We start from the raw sequence: 16,410 nt of genomic DNA, 5'->3' as shown, positions 1-16,410 counted from the left end.
TGTCTTTTGGCACTTTGTCACTTACAAGTGATGATAAAATTGCAACAAAAAGACTTCTTTTTAATCTCATAGGTCATCGTTTGTTCTCTGGACAGTCCTCCCTTTGTCCTCTCATTTAGTTTAGATAAGGTGGAAAAATGCTTTTAGTTGCTTCTAAACTTATCTTAAAAATACAAAATCCAAAAAGTCAGCCTCAATGTACCCTCAAATTTTTAACATGACACCTACTTTCTTCACGTTTCTCATTTAGATCTAAAGCTCTGTGTGCATCTTAAATATCTATTTCTTGGACAGCTGAATTGCAGGCAGGCTTTTTGAGTTATAGATTCACATCAAAAATATAAACCTTTGGAGAGACATTTAATCCCTTTAATTTTGTGAAACCCCCAGAATCATGTGATAATTGTATTACTGAAATGATATTATATCCATTTGTTACTGCTAAACACTTTTTTTCCTAAATTCAGATATCTGTTCCAGCAACTCAAAGTTGCAGAAGTGTGGTGATAGATAGAAAGACAGAAAAGCTATTAATAAATCCACGTATACATTGAATATTTTGAAAATAGACTTTCACACCATTAGCAGAAACAATTAATCTGGCTACATTTTTTCCTACATTTTCTATACTTTCTGGGAGATTTTTTTTCTATATTTGTCAGCTTCTTCAGTTTCATACCACAATATAACCCCAAACCTATCTGTGACATAAAAGTGCTACTGCCATGGGATTTTGATGCACCATATGCAGTATTTTGTCTCTTCCAGTTTGAGTCTCCTCCAGTCAGTGATACAGCAAGAGTAAAAATAAGCTTAAAATCTCCTGAGAAGAGCAGCAGGAGAAGGCACCCCTGGTGAGTGCCAAGCAGAGGCTGTGGAGGTATCACACCTTTCCTAGGGTGAAGGAGGAGTCAGGTCCTGAGCTTCCCACTGCACACAACAGCTTGAAGAATGTGTCCAAAGGAAATGTGCAGATGCAAAGTTTTCTGATATGAGTGCAACCTCCAGAAGCCTGGACTTCCACAGTTTCTCCTATCAGAAGGCCAAGCATTAAGAAATGCAGAAATGGACATTTAGGTGCCTAAACAACCATTAAAGGCCAAACCCTTTGTAAGTGTCCAGGGGAAACAAGACTCCACTCCAGATGAAGGGATTCCTCTGTTGGAAACAATCACTACTGCAGATAATGAACAGATTATTAATTTACATGGATTTAAGACCTGTGAATAGAAATATCTTGGGCCTCTGGCCTGTGTCACTTTTCCCCATCTCCAAAAATCACTGCATATTCACCAATATAAACTGGCAAAAGCAGAAATAGCCACAATGAGCATTCTTTCTTCTTTGTGGAATTCTTTACAGTGTGGGCTTAACTTGAAGATAACAAACAACCATTTTCTAGTTAAATTACACTGCATGACAACCTGCACAATAAATAAAGATACAAGCCTAAATAGCCACGGTCAGGAAATTATTTTTCCCTAGGTAAAGTGCCCTTTTGTATTTACTAAATATTCTTTTTCATTCTTATATTTGCTTTCCTAATTTTACTTTTTTAGTAGATGTTTGAACTTCAGGTACAAAAGGCAATTCCTCCCAAAAAAAGTGTAAATGTTGTCCCAAGTACTTTCTTAGTATGATATTGTATTACAAATAATTATGTAAGTGATGGGACATTATTCTTAAGGCTTCTCTCAAAGTCTTCTATTACATGTCACCTCTTCCTGATCTTATCCTGATAACATAAGATTTCTCATGGTTATGATGAAAATGTATGTGTTCCCTTGTCAAAAATTAATTGCATTAAATAAGGCAAGGGAGGAATTTTACTCAGAGTAGAAGCAGAAAAATATGGAAAAAACCAAATCAAAACAAAATGATGGAAAGCATGAGCAGTTTTATGTGTTTGATAGAATTTTCTCAAAATTTTAGGAGGCTTTTGAAATATTAGTGCATTTCACAGCAGGACTGGTAGTTTCTGAGCTGGTATTTTAAGGCTGTGTTTATACCAGGAGCTCAATTCTGTAGTCAGATCCAAGCTGCGTAATTTTGTAATAATGAGGGGTTTTGTAATAAAATTAGCCACCTCTTGCTGTGCTTCCAGAGGGCTGCCCATTTGCCCCTGGCACAGTCAGCAGCGTGGCTCCATGCCTGTGCTCTGCTCTGCAGCCCTGGCTGCCCTGTCTCACACAGACCTGCTGTGCCAGGCAGGGACACTGCACTGCAGCTCTCCTGACTCAATTGCTGCCTTACAATTGAACGCTGAATTAACCTGTAGCTCAGTTAAAAAATTCCTGGATGAGGCTCATTGCAGCCAAATGCAGGAAGAGCTGTGCTGAGCCAACATAGGGGGCTGGAGCTGAGGCTTCATCTTACCCTGCACCAGGTACAAGACACATCTGTCCCCTGGTGACATAGCTGGGATAAATGGGAGTGTTCCATGTGAGTGGTAAAGGGTGTAACAGAGACAGGAATGTTAATGTAATTGTGCAAAGAATTTCCCCAGGTTTATTAAACTCTTTTTAAAACTAACATGTAGTTCAGGATTTAGCAATCATTTTGCCAGCTCTGGCATTTTGCCTGTATATAGTTGTTAATGCTTTCTTCAGTTTTATTTCTGCAGCAATCCTCTAGTATTTAATCATCTCTTTCTATTTTTTTTTTTTGTTTTGTTTTTGTTTAGTGGAGCAGAGCTTCTCTATTACAATCCTGAGTCTCCACTCTCAGGTCCTTGTGGTAACTCTGGCAACCCTGCTGGCAGGGTGGGCTGCAGCCCCAGCACCCTGACTGGGCAGAGGGGAGTCCTTTCCCCACCCTGCAGGCTAAGCTGGAGTGTCACCCCTGCTGACATGTCACCCTCTTTTTTAGTGTTGAGAGCAACAAGATGAAATGGTTTAATTCTTCATCAAGAAAGGTGGCAGGGCTGAGCCGGAATATGCTTTTCAGATTTTGTCATTTTTACTTACACTGGAAACTATGGGCAAGGTCTTCTAAATTCTTTTTTAATTCTTTAATGGAGCAAACAGCTCTGTGTTTGCTATAGACAGAAAAAAAAATTAAAAAGGAAGGAATTTTCTATCCAATTCTATACAGTTCACAAGCACTCACTCTGTTAACATAATCCATAACCTATTAACATAATCTATATTACATTCTGTGGTATCATCTATTAAATTATACATCCATAGGACACGTAAAATTAGTATGCATCCAAATCATCCAAATCTTAACTGTTTTTCTTTAGCTATTTCCCAAGAATCCTTTTTCCCATTTCCTACATGTATACTTGAAAAACTTCAGGAGGGAAATTTTAAATGATAGGCTTAAAATACAGGCTGTTCCTGTCTTGAGAGATGTTGACAGTTGCTGTGGCTTCCCTTCCAAGGGAGCAGGCTACATGGCTCATAGCAGGCTTCATTGTTCAAACTATTGTAAATTTTAAAATCATAAATTCTCTCTGCAGTCCTCTGATTCAGGCAATCCTTCTAAGTGTTCCATATCTTCTCTCCAACAACTTTCTGTTTTACAGGTTGCTTCAGTTTTGTTGTTTTTCAATGTCCTAACTTTAGTATGTTCATGTTTTTGAGAGGCAATATAGAAGTATTTTTTATTTAGATATGGTATTTCTTGGAAAAACTCATTTTAGAAGTTTCCAAAACAACTGAGCATTCAGAAGAATAAATGTAGCTTATAGAATATACTGAACTTTTGAAACAGATGACTTTATGTATGTTAGTGTCTCACTTTATTCTTCATTAAAATCCCAAGGAATGAAAGTTTACTTTTAGCTTTAGTCTTCAAAATTCACAATATGAAATACATTGGTTTATTGATATTAATTTAAGCAAGTCAGGTATTGGGGCTTTCTTCAACAATTGAATTGAAACTGATTTATGACATAAGATTGATGGGTGATTTCTTTTTGATCCATTTTTATGTGTGGGAAAGACTGAAGTCATGGACTTATTGTTTAAATTTCTTTGTTGTACAAGCCTAGGACAAAACTGGAATGAGCAAGGGGCAAGAAGGATTAGACTCAAGGTTATAGTTTGAATGAGAGTTGAGAGTGGGACTGAGGCTTGGGTTGGTAGCTTTGCACCTTAATCCTCTGAGACCTTGTCCATGTTGGTTTAAGAGCTTTGTGAATGCTGCTGGTGTAGCAGTACTGTAGGGTTGTGGATAGGGTTCTGAGTTTGTTAGATTTGCTTTATGTTTGGATTCTACTTATCCTCTACAGTCCAAATGAGGGCTGGGACACACAGGGTCCTACACTTTATGTACCTGTTAAGGGTGGGTTTTGCCATAATGCTAAAGGTAGGGATGGTTTTGGGTTAGTTATGGAAAATAGTTGGAACTAGAATTAGTTTGGGCATGTAGAGTATGCAAATCATAGTCACAGAATCATAGGATGGTTTGGGATGGAAAGGAACCTTAAAGATTAACTAGTACCAACACTCCTACCGTGGGCAGGGATGCCACCCACTAGACCAGGTTCCTCAGAGCCCATCCAACCTGTCCTTGAGCACTTCTGGGGACAGAACACCTGCCCCAGCTTCTCAGGGCAACCCCTTCCAGTGTTTTACCACCCTCTGAGTAAAGGATTTCTTCCTAATATCTAATCTAAATCTAGTTTAAAGCTGTTCTCTTTTGTTCTATCTGCTCATGTAAGTCTGACAATCTTCCTTATTCTGGTAGGTTTTCTACAATTTATCATGAATTCATCTTGTACCAAGGGTCAGCAGGCTGCAGTTCAAGCTGCACTCCTGCCCACTAGGAGACTATGCCACCAATGGCTTTGAAGGGTCCCTTCCAGGAAGGTCTGGAAAGGAGCCTCAGGCAGAAATCCCTTCTCCAGTCTAGGATTAGACACAGTGCTGAAAAGGCAGTGGGTGGTTCATGGCTATGTTGGGCCACATGAAGGCTAGTGAGGCATGATATGGATTCTATCAGGAAAGAGCCCTTCAGCTTAGTGCTAAGTGTTAGGTAAGTGGCTTGATACTGTTAATGATGTTGATACTGAACACTGACCTAGTTGAGGACTTAGGAGAAAATTGCAAAATGGTTTTTATTGCATTCTATTCTGAGATGGGTAACAGAGGCCAAGTGGAGTTAGATCACAGGCAAGCAGAGAACCATGTTGATTTTGTTGCTCAGTACCTGAAGGTCCTCGTTGTGGATCATAAACACTCTTTTCCAACTATGAAAACGACTGATGGAAAGCTGCAAGCTGGGACAGCTTCACTGACTAGGCTATGGATTTGGCAAGGCAGAGAAATAAACCAAGCACTTCAGGCACTGCTCTCTTTAATATGTTTTTGCCAGCCTTTGTCCTACTGATAACAATAATCCTTAATAGTAGTTTAGACACTTTCCCCTGGCCAAAATCAAACATAACTGGTTTTCCATTTCACATCAATTGTCAGCCTGTTTTTCAGATGTTAAATTTCATACAGTAGTAATAAAAAAAGAGTCAGTTTCTGGTGTCTATGGCACTAATCAAACTTCATCTTTAGAGCTAATAGAAGCAAAGGATAAAAAAAAAATACTTCTTGCTCTGCCCCAGTCCTGTTTCTGTGTCCTCTTTCTTCCAAGATCATAGCAAAAGTAATAATTTATCTACATTTTGTAAATCTAATCAGAACCCTTACTAGCACTAACCATTATCAAGACACAGGTAACGGGAACACAATTTGTTCTCAAACTGCAATTGATTTGAACATCAAGCTGTATAAATTAGCATGTTTCTGTGACCATGACCCCAAATCCTAACCCTGTACCTAAAAACGGTCTGGGACACCTCCCATATGAACAGTTTGTTTTCCTCCAAGCATTTCTCATGGTTCCATGGCTCTTGAAGGAGCAATTCAGCTTCTTCTTTTGCAATCACACCCCCAAACCCAAGATTAATTGAAGCAATTTTACCTTTACTGTTAAAGTACAATGCAGATCAAAGCAGTCTCTGCAACTTTAATAAACTCTCAGGCACTAACTGTCATGCTTTAGTCATACTTCTTTTAAAATTCAAGTGGGTTTTTTTTTCTGTGTTTTATTCACTTCTAGGCCCTAGTTCTCAAATACTGCGTAATAAGAAACTCTAACTGGGCTTTGCTACATATTATTAAGGAGCACACCTATGTGATCTTAGGTGATGTTACATATAATAGGGCAATAACTTGCCTAGCAACAACAGTAAGATTACAGATAAATGTAGTCATAAATGTCTAAACTGTAAAACAGTTAGAAACTCCTAGAAATAAAACACTGACAGGGTAAAGCATAAATTAATAAATACAAAACATTATTCACATTCTAGTATTATGAAATTCATAATGATGGCATCCAGTAATATTTGTATTGCAGTCTCATGTTTTGAATGAAGAGACCTGTCTTTGTGAACCATTGAGCTGACAATTTGTGGATTTGTGACTGCAGTGGGATGTGCATGGCTGCAGTCAGCTCTGCACAGTTTAGCCAAAAAGACAAATACAGTACAAGGCAGAACAGGTAAACTTTCATTACATATCTTAAGAAAAAAAACCCACATTATTGAGAGTAATATAGAAAAAAAATGATGCAGACCTTTTTGTTCTTCATTGCTCCAGTGTGTTTGATTTCCTTGCCAGACTTTATGGCACAAGCTTTGTTCCAGAGAAAGCATTTTGAGCCTGACTCAATGTGCACTTTTCCTACTGTTTCTTTTGCCTTGGATGTTCAGCTCTTTAGAAACCTTCAACTTTTAGTGTTTCAGTAGTAGCATATGAAAGTTCAGCTGACAGTACTGCGTCTATAAAATTGTAGTATTACTGATTCCCACCACAGGTTCAGTTTCCCTGACAAAAATGACAGTCATTCCATCTTCAATCATTGGAGTATCAGGACACTTTAGTATTAAGAGAGAAATTCCCTGCAGCATCCTATTTACTGGTAATTTGTCTTCTTAATAGTCTCTTGAAAAATTGGTGACAAAATTTGGTAACAGATTGTCATGCAGGGCATAACATACAATCTGTAGCTTGCAAGTTTTCACAAACATCAAAGTGGGGAGATCCATTATACTGGTACATCACAAGGTCTTTCAAAACAGCAGTGCAAAACATGCTGTGCCAGATATATCTGTTCTCTGGTTGAAAAAACCTGCAGCACAGTCAGCCATGGAATAAAATTGCAAGATTCTTGGATCTTGTGCGTATCAATGCGCAGGGAGTTCGTCATGAGGTGATAGTTTTAGAACACAAACTGTGATATACAGTCATTGCTTTGAAATGTTAGAGAATAAGTTGGGAGGAAAAATATAAATATCCACTGTCTTGAGGTGCCAGAAGGCATGAAAAATCACCACCTGATAAATCTTGTTGGGTTAAAAAATGAGTTCCTGGCACCTCTAGGACTGAATACACAGGATTACCTGATTTATGGGAGTTATGAAGTTACATGGTGCCACTTGAGAAGCCCAAGGCAGGGAGCTGTTCAGATGGAAGGATAAATAGTGATTATATTTGATTTCCAATACTGAGGTAGAAGGGAGGAAAAATTTCCATCAAGCCTCAATCACTCTTTGAGATCTTGTTCTGGAAATATCTTTCTACCAGATATAACAGCATTTGGGCAGCTTCCAGCATCACATCAGGGTGGTCCTTCACTGAAAAAGGAGAGATAGCCAAAAACCAAATGCTTAGTGAGGATGTGGATTTTCATGCAGGCAACTAGAGGAAGTTTTTTCTTCTGCAGGAATGGGATGTTTAGATCCTTACATTCTCCAAATGTACAATTGGGCAACTGAACAAGGGAAGAATTAATTTTTAGATTTTGAGTGTGGGTACATTGGACTGTTAGAGAATTATTTCAGATTTGACCAAATCCTGCTTGTATTACTCATGAAAATAGTTCAAATATCTAATTAATGGAATAGTATGGAAATGATAGTAAGTGCAAGTAACTTGATTATCAAAATGACTGTGTCCAGAAGGTGAGCACTTTTTAAATTTCCTTTTTGTTTTTTTATTACTATTTGCCCACTTTGTTCACATCATGAAGACATCAGTAGCATCAAGTAGCAAGTAGATCATCTGTTGGAGATGATCTAGGTGCAGGTGCTCATGCCTTGAGGCAGGGAATGGGGTGGAGGATCTCTGAAGACATTGTTTTCAGTGCTTAGAAGAGCACTGGAAGTACAGCTTGGTTCTGCTGAACCTGTCAGTCTCTTTTCAAAACAGACATGCCTGGTGTATCACTGATTGAGAGGAAAACTGTGTAAGGATTCAGGCTTATTTACCAGAAAGAAGCAACATGATAGGCTATAGACTTAGAAACCTGTGTTGCAGGAGATGTGTGTGCCTTAACTCCAATGGGAATGCTGGAAATTACTTAGTAAGGGACAGCACAATCTGTTCTGTTTAGATTCTTAGCTTTAGGTAACAGGACTTGTTCTTTTCCTTTTTCCATTTTCCCACCTCCTAGAACTGAAATACTTTGAGAGCCTTTGACTGGAAATGTGAATCATTTATGCAAAGCTACTCCTAATAGCTCTATTTCAAGTTCTTTCTCATCAGTAAGAACTTAAGAGTTTCAATTCTTTTAAAACTCCAGTTCTTTGTCAGACATAAATTGCAGGTGCCATAATTTCCTTCAAAACATTTTCTCATTCCTTCATTTATTTCATTCTATATTTTTCTTCCTCCCATCAGCAGATTTGCTTTCTTTCCTTCTTATTTTCCTTTTCAATAAAAATATTTCACTTACTTCAGAGAATAGTAATAGAAATAAGACTTCCCCTACAACAGTCCCCTCCCACGGTGGGCATCAGCTTGCCAGCAAATGTAGGAATAAATATTCTTGAGAAATGAGGGCTTCCACTGCTGTCCCTTGTGCTAGATGTAGATTAATGAACTGAGCTCTGGTTTGCAAAGAGCTGGACAGGCTGAGACTGATCAGAAGCCATAGGGCAGATGCAGAAATATGTTTTATTTCACTTTCTAAACTCTAAAACTGGGTCCACATTTTGGAGAAAACCTTGTTTCAACTCTCCATTGGCAGGATAACTTGTGAGTTTTTAAATCTGTTAGATGTCCATGTAAGAGATCACAGTTAATACATGTGTTCAGCCAGGAAAAATCTGGGCTGTGAATATAAAATTCTACTCCTTGCTAAAGAACTATTTGGGGCCAGAATGATTCTCTGGCAGATCTCCCATTCATGCAGGCTGCATTTAAAGAATGTGAATATGAAGAAATCACACAAAAAAATAAAATTGAAGTGAATATTGTAGTTTCAAAATGCAAAATATATTCTATTAGACATTCTTTCACTGTGTTTTCACATACAATTTTGTTTTAAAAATTCTGGCTTATCCTGTCTGTGGTATACACTTAAGTATAATTTACTGGTTAGCTGTTTTGCATTTTTTTAAACCAAGCTAGAGAATTAATTTTTCCTACTAAGTAGGATTAAATTTTCCTTTCAAAAGGAACTAATTTGCTTTAGTCCTTGAAAGCACACTGCAGGAACCAGATCTCAGTCAAAACAGAGCTTCATGAAAAATGGCAATCCTCTTTTATTCCTGTAATTTTGAGATCCATTTTAGTATTAAGCTTTATTAAGCAATGCTTTGCTTTTCTAATTTAATACAGCAACAATTTAGAAGTGTGCTCTACTTCCAGAAGTGGTTAAGAAATCTACTTATGCATCTAATAAGTAATTCTGGCAGGTAAGAGCCAAAGCACTGCTTTTTCTATGTGCACCTATGTATAATTGTGCAGTGGACCTTCACAGGAACAGCACAGCATTATTGAAGATTTGTCATGAAAGATTTATCTTATTTTGTTAAAACAAGTCATTAGATATATCTCTTTCAGTGTCGTAGGTCTTCATTGAGTCAAATAAACCATATTTTGTTTACCACCCTGGAAAGATATAAATGCTAAATACTCTTTAACTTTATTTTATAGGAGTGAATATTATATTCCTCTTTCCAGTGACCTTTTATTGCCTTGTGAATAAAAAAATAATTTACCAGACAGAAATAACAGCCAGAGGAAGATGGGATTTATGAGTATGCCAACTCCACTAAAACCAAAGGATAAACATAGTAGTCTCAGAATAAAAATGGTGAAATATCTAGTGCTTTGGTCTCAGAACTTTAAAATAACTTTTCTCAGAAAATTAGAGGTTTTCTTATGTCATCATGGCAGAGGCAAAGGAGTGCAGGCTCTGGGATTTATTTCTCTTTTTTTTTTTTCCCCCCCCATTACTTTTATCTTTTTGAATCTAAGAAAAAAAATAGACATTCTATTTGTAAGGAATTAGAATATGAAAGAATTTTCTTTCCAGTCTATAATATGTCATTATATGTATGTGCTGCAGAACATTTCCAAATTCTGGACAGAGCAGATTTTTATATTATCCCAGCAGTGTTAAATATCCTGTTATTGCAAATAATTGTGTAAAGTCTAGAACTTTTCAAAATGAGGCAAAACTCAAGTTTTAATGCTGATATCTTTGCTCTATAGGATCTCTGTTTTTGAAACACAGTCCGCTTTAAGAACTGAAATGGAAACTTATTTTTCCCCCAGAGATCAGCTCTCAGAATTTTGTTTCACGCTATCCAGAAATATTATTGAGGTTGCATCACGCCAAATTCCATGTTGAAATCCAGACAGGCTAGTTCTTCTACACTTTAAAAATCATTTTATCTTCTCAAAAAATATATGGTTAGTCTAGTTCAGTAATCTCACTTTGCATTTTAACTCACTACCCATTTATAGTTTAAATCTGATTTTTCTTTCATTTGAAATTCGCACTGATAGGTCAGACTCACAGGTATAAAGCTCATTTTGTAATGTCAAATCTTCCCTCTTTTCTTAAATTTCTTGTGAAAGAAGCTCACAAATATTAGTTACATTATTTTTAAAGTCATATGATGCTGCATCTGCATTAGCAAATTAGTAAAAACACTTGGCATTAACTTCTGGGATTGGAAACAACTTGTTTTCTCAGCTTAGTTACATTTTGCACTTTGATTCTCTTTCCTGTTGGTATTTAGGAGCTTCCAATTCTCTCTCCCCTGCCATCCTTTGGAGAGGAAGGAAGGTGGGGGCAGCAAGGCATCCCTTTGCAAGGGCATCACATCCTCCATCACAGGGGGCTTCAGGTTAAAGGTGGGATGTGAGGGGAAAGAGTGAAAGGAGGGGGAGAAAGAAACCCCTGCAAATTTGAGGAGAAAAAAATTGTTTTTGTGGACTCAGAATAGAGTAGGATAGGGTCTGGCTACACTAGATCAGGGCAGGAAGCAGTGGTCAAGTGCTTTGTTGAATGGGGTTCAGGGTGAACTGCTGTATGAGATGGATGCTTTCTCCCAGGAAGTGAATGCTTGAAAGGGAAGCAGACAGCAAAGCACTCTTTGCACCTTGCACATTCCCTGTCACATTTCACTCTCCAGGTTCCTGTCTGTCTGCTGTGGAAGCTTTTGGGATGGAATACAGGGATATTGCATGCCAATGTGGTGAGCCAGGTGAGGACTTTTACCCCTTTTTCTAAGGTTTTTAGTTTATATTGATTTCATTCTTATTAAATTTTGTTCCTTATTTTATGTTTCAGATAGTTTTTCATATTACCATCAAAGTAACGCTTACTTTTAAAATGTCATACTTGCATGTATTTCCTAAGCAACGTGTTCCTCCAAAAAAAAAAAAAAAAACAACAAAAAAAAAAAACCAGCTAATTCTTCGTAGTCTGGAGAGAATCCTCATCCATAACTGATTGAGGAAATCAGGGAGCAAGGCTGCTGCAGTGGCTGATCCTTGTTCCCTCATAATTTCATGGGAGCTAGGAGAGACTCCCACTGAAGTGAAAGAGCAGCTTTGCATATTACCTCTCCCCAAACCAGGCACAGGCACCTCTGAGCCCTACACAGAATTTGCTGGCTTTTCAGCTGCACAAAATAACAAAGTCAAAACCTGAAGTGAATTATGATTTGTCTTTTTGTTCATAAAAAGAAATGTGTATTCTACTGCCCTAAGATTTCATTGATTTCAATGCTAAATTAATAAAAAATTGAGAAGAAAATGTCCATTTTGCACCTGTAATAGAATTTTCTTGATTCAGCAGCACCTCTATCTGTTCCATGTAGATGACAGGCTGACAAATGGAAAGATTATTTCTGTTCCTTCTTTCATTTGAGAGTCATAAATCTGAAAAATGCGGAATAGATTTTTTTCATGCATCTTATAAGATTTTATAGGGAGATCCAAGATGGCAGAGAGGGCACAGTTCCAGAATATAAATTAAGATTTGTGCCACAAGCAGTCACTCAACATGATTTGACAGTATCTTTGTCAGATCGATATACAATGCTTTGTTGAACTAGTGGAGTAAGTGGATATGTCTGATAAAATAAACACTGTGTTGTCCATGCCATTGACGTGAATGCTTATTTAATAAGATCCTTTTGATTCAAAGTCAATTTTTGTATTTATACTATTGCAAATCCTGCAGAAGCAGTTGTGTCAGTGATGTGTATGACCTCATATTCCTTAGAGATGCAGATCTGCTCAGCTTTGTCTTGATGTTTGTGCTACTGTATCGATAGCAAATACTGATTGTGATGATTTATATTCACCCTGCATAGGCAGACATGGAGCTTTATTCTTTCTCAGTGGCGATACAAAGATCAAGCAAAGTGGATGTTGAGTTATTGGTCAGCTCAGGAGCTCTTTGTCACAAGGCATTTCACTCTGTTCTGCTCTGGAGCCAGCTGATTTGGGGGCAGTAATTACACTATGGACCTACACTTCCACAGGATTTTTGTCTTGGTTTTTGGTACTGCAGTTCCAGTAGAAAATTTTCCTCTGACACAGAGCTACTATATTTTAAGAAAAGTATATATCCTTCAGATCTTATAGATTCACATATCTGTGGCAATTCAAATGCAGTGGATTAAGTTGTATTTCTTCTTGTGAGCAGCTAGAGGCAGGGAAAATGTCACTCTTGGCCACAATCATACAGTCTTCACAGGACATTGGTGTCAGTAGAAACTGACTCTTACATCAATGACACAATTAGATTGCAAAATCCTTACTCAACCTGAAATGACATACCTCATATAGAATTTTATCTATTTGTTCTATTGACATCCTGAACCAATTTTGAATGATAAGCCTTTGCATTAATTCTATTCTTTTCTTCTCTTTTTTTTTTTTCTTTCTTTTTATTCCTATACATTTATACAAGTACAGGTGGTCTTTTGTCAATTGATAAATGCAGATTATATATTCAGAGGGCACTTTAATATAACATTTTAGTGCATGAAAGGACATATTACAATAAGAATTTATGGTCATCTGACTACCCCAAAAAAGTCCTTTTGTTCATGGTGTAAAAATGAAAGCCTGGTGGTGGAAGTCTCTGTTCTTTACCTGTGTGTTGACTTCTTCATCACTATAAATGCTGCTTATTTCTGGTAGTGTGAGAGATACTAGTTGCTTCCTGAGCATCAGTGACTCCAATATTTTTTGTATGAAATTTCTCTAATGGACAATTAAAGTTTTTTAGTAGATGCAACGGGACTGATATGTCTTTCTCACAGTTACTGCTTCCACAGAGCCAGGCATATCCCTTTCTACCTCAAATATCCTGAAACCTTTACCTTTCCTTCTTTTCATCTTCACAGGCAACAAAAATTGCCCTTTATGAGGGATCTATATAAAGACTGACCCCTCACATCCAAAGCTTTGAGCAGGATTCAGGGTTTGTGCTTAAGTTTTGCACACAGAGCGAGCCACAATGTGTTTGAAAATATAAAACTATAAAATAACTGTTTTAACTTGAATGTGGAATGTCTGTTTCACTATGGCTCCCTGGTCTTCTTTAATATATGAAAGAGCAGCCTAAAGCAGGGAGGGCAAGCCTGGGTGAGTGGGCTGGTTCTTCAAATGTGATGAGTGGGAGGTACAAAACCCCCTGTGCGCCTCCCCTCTGCCTCCCACTCCCTGCGTTCAGCATCCATCTGCAGATGGAGTGAAACAGGCAAGAAGCAAAGAGGTCACTCTGTTCCTCCTCCATAGTGTGGCCGCCTTCATAGGATGATTCAGGAAATTATCCTTTTTCATGCATTCCACCCTCTGGCAGGCATCTTTCCTATGGAGGATGTCAGCAGCATTTCTACCTCCAGGAGGAAGAAGATAAAAATTGTAAATAACATTTTAGAGTTAAACTATTTTTGGCTATGCTGCATAGCCTGAAAGTCCTATTTTCTCCTTCAGGAATTTGTTTTGTGTGATCTGACTGAGGCAAGTCGGGGAAAGAACACAAAAGACACAAAATCACAGACCAGTGATTTTGGGCCATGGCTGTTCATGGTTCTTACCTTTGCATACTCCCAGTTCTGGTTATTTCATTGTTTGTGGAGTTATTTAAGTAACTGTATCTCTGCTGAAACCTTTGGTTTCAAAATAAGCTTCCCACTCACAGGTTCCAGTTGCTCCTGCATGTTCTGTCCAGTTAAATATGCTGGGTAGCACTTCTGCACTGATGTCTCAGCTTATACCATGACACCCTCTGCTCCTGGTAAAAAACCTAGGCACCAGTAAAAACAGATTTGTTTGAGCCTGATGTGCTTGATTTTGTAGTCTACTTATGGCCTCTGAATTGATTCTTGGTCTCTCAGGGTCTTAGCTGAGAAGGAAGAATATGGCAAACAATGATGGGTAAGAGTATCTTAGAAAGCTTTCACTCATTCACAACAATTTTTAACAGAGCACTTCACTATACTTCTGTGTACAAAACTATAAACAGCACTAAGGAGTTTTCCTCCTCCACCAAAGGGAATGTGAAGAGAGCAGCTCCTGTCACTTGGTGCTTCCTCTTGAAGCTTCCACTTTGGTAGATAATGCTAAACAGCTTAGTACAAGCCCAAATGTCAGGGACAAAGACTACTGCATTAAAAAAACATACCTCCAGAAATAGAAATTCTAAAAATTCTTGGACTTTTGAGCAGATCATCTGATGCTCAGTGCTGAAGCATGAAACCACTAATGAAGATAAACTGGATGATCTCAAGAAAGGATGGGTAAAGAGAATGGCAAATTCAAAACAAAACAAAACTAAATAAAACAGAACATACCAAAACAAAAGAAGGATTTTTTTTTTTAATGCTCTGTATGTAAAGTGCTAAACTCATTGTCATACAATATTACTTTTTACAAGGCTGTGTAGTGGTAGGACAAGGGATAGTGACTTTAAAGAGGGTAGGTTAGGATGAGATTTTAGGAAGATGTACTTTATTAGTGGGGGTGATGGGACACTGTGATAGGTGGACCAGGGAAGCTGTGGATGTGTGCAAGTGTTCAAGGTTGAGTTGGATGGAGGTCTGAGCAACCTGGCCTTGTGGAAGGTGTCCCTGCCCAGGACAGCAGTGTTGGAACTAGATGATCTTTAAGGGCTATTCCAACTCAACCTTTTCTATGATCCCATGGTTATGGAGACCAAAAGCTGATGCCAATGAGAAAATTCTTTTAAGTACCTTTCACAGGACACGCTTGAGCACAGAGGTCTCTGATATTTGTGATAAAGCTGGAGGTTGGTAGAGGAGTTCAAAAAATATCAGTGACTTCTTTTCTTTTTTAAACTTTCCCTGAATCATCCACTCTCAAAGATAGGACATTTATCCAGATGGACCTTGGGACTGACCTAGTACAGCTAGTCAGATGTTGTTGTTTCTATTACTGATACATTTACCGTCCTGATATATGATCAGATCTTGAGTTTTGATGTCCATGAATGAAACTGAAAATTTGAAGACTCTAAGAATTTTTTTGTTTAGTATTAGGAAACAAGTAAAATACTGAGGGACCCTCTTTATTCCTGTTAACAAGGGCAGGGCTAAGGAACAGTTTGCTAATAATCCGAAAGTATCCAACTGAGAAAGGCCAAACCCTTCAACAGAGAGAAGTCATGCATGATGGTAGGATTCATCTGGCTAAATAAAGATGACTGTGCCTGAGCCAGTCCATCTAGAAGCTCTGTGTGTCAATACATATCTAAGCAATACTCTCAGTAGATTGTAAAGCCCAATTCATCTCAGTCTAAAGGAGATGTCTAAAACAGGTTAGATGAATCACTCCCTTAAAGTTTCTATTTGTTCTAGTGTCTGTGAAAGGCACCTAGTGTGACTGGCACAGTTGCAGACCACTACTGAAGTTGCTCAAAGTTGGTTAAGTTTTACTCCTAATATCTGTGAATGGATTGGTGGAGATTATGAAGAGTAGTATAGTATTTCTCAGTGTGTTTGTAATTGGAATACTTTATGAAGGACTGAGATGGTTCTTCTGCCAAAGACTTTAAAAAAAATAAAGCTATACTTTGCTTCCTAGAAAATATGCTCTAGAAACCTGGCTTTTGGCCTTGTTCCAGAGGAGT

At 37.9% G+C, this 16,410-nt stretch overlaps 1 long non-coding RNA gene across 1 annotated transcript; it reads left to right on the top strand.

Annotated features, from left to right (window-relative positions):
• The first annotated feature begins 6,817 nt into the window (after positions 1-6,817).
• LOC306799722 lies at positions 6,818-14,604 on the top strand. The gene is made up of 2 exons (XR_013773672.1): positions 6,818-6,924; positions 14,464-14,604. It is a non-coding gene; the product is annotated as an uncharacterized lncRNA (long non-coding RNA).
• The last annotated feature ends 1,806 nt before the right edge of the window (positions 14,605-16,410 follow it).

The sequence above is a fragment of the Erithacus rubecula genome (assembly GCF_903797595.1).
Source record: "Erithacus rubecula genome assembly, chromosome: 3".
Classification (NCBI taxonomy): domain Eukaryota; kingdom Metazoa; phylum Chordata; class Aves; order Passeriformes; family Muscicapidae; genus Erithacus; species Erithacus rubecula.
This window is presented reverse-complemented; position numbering and strand designations above follow the sequence as displayed.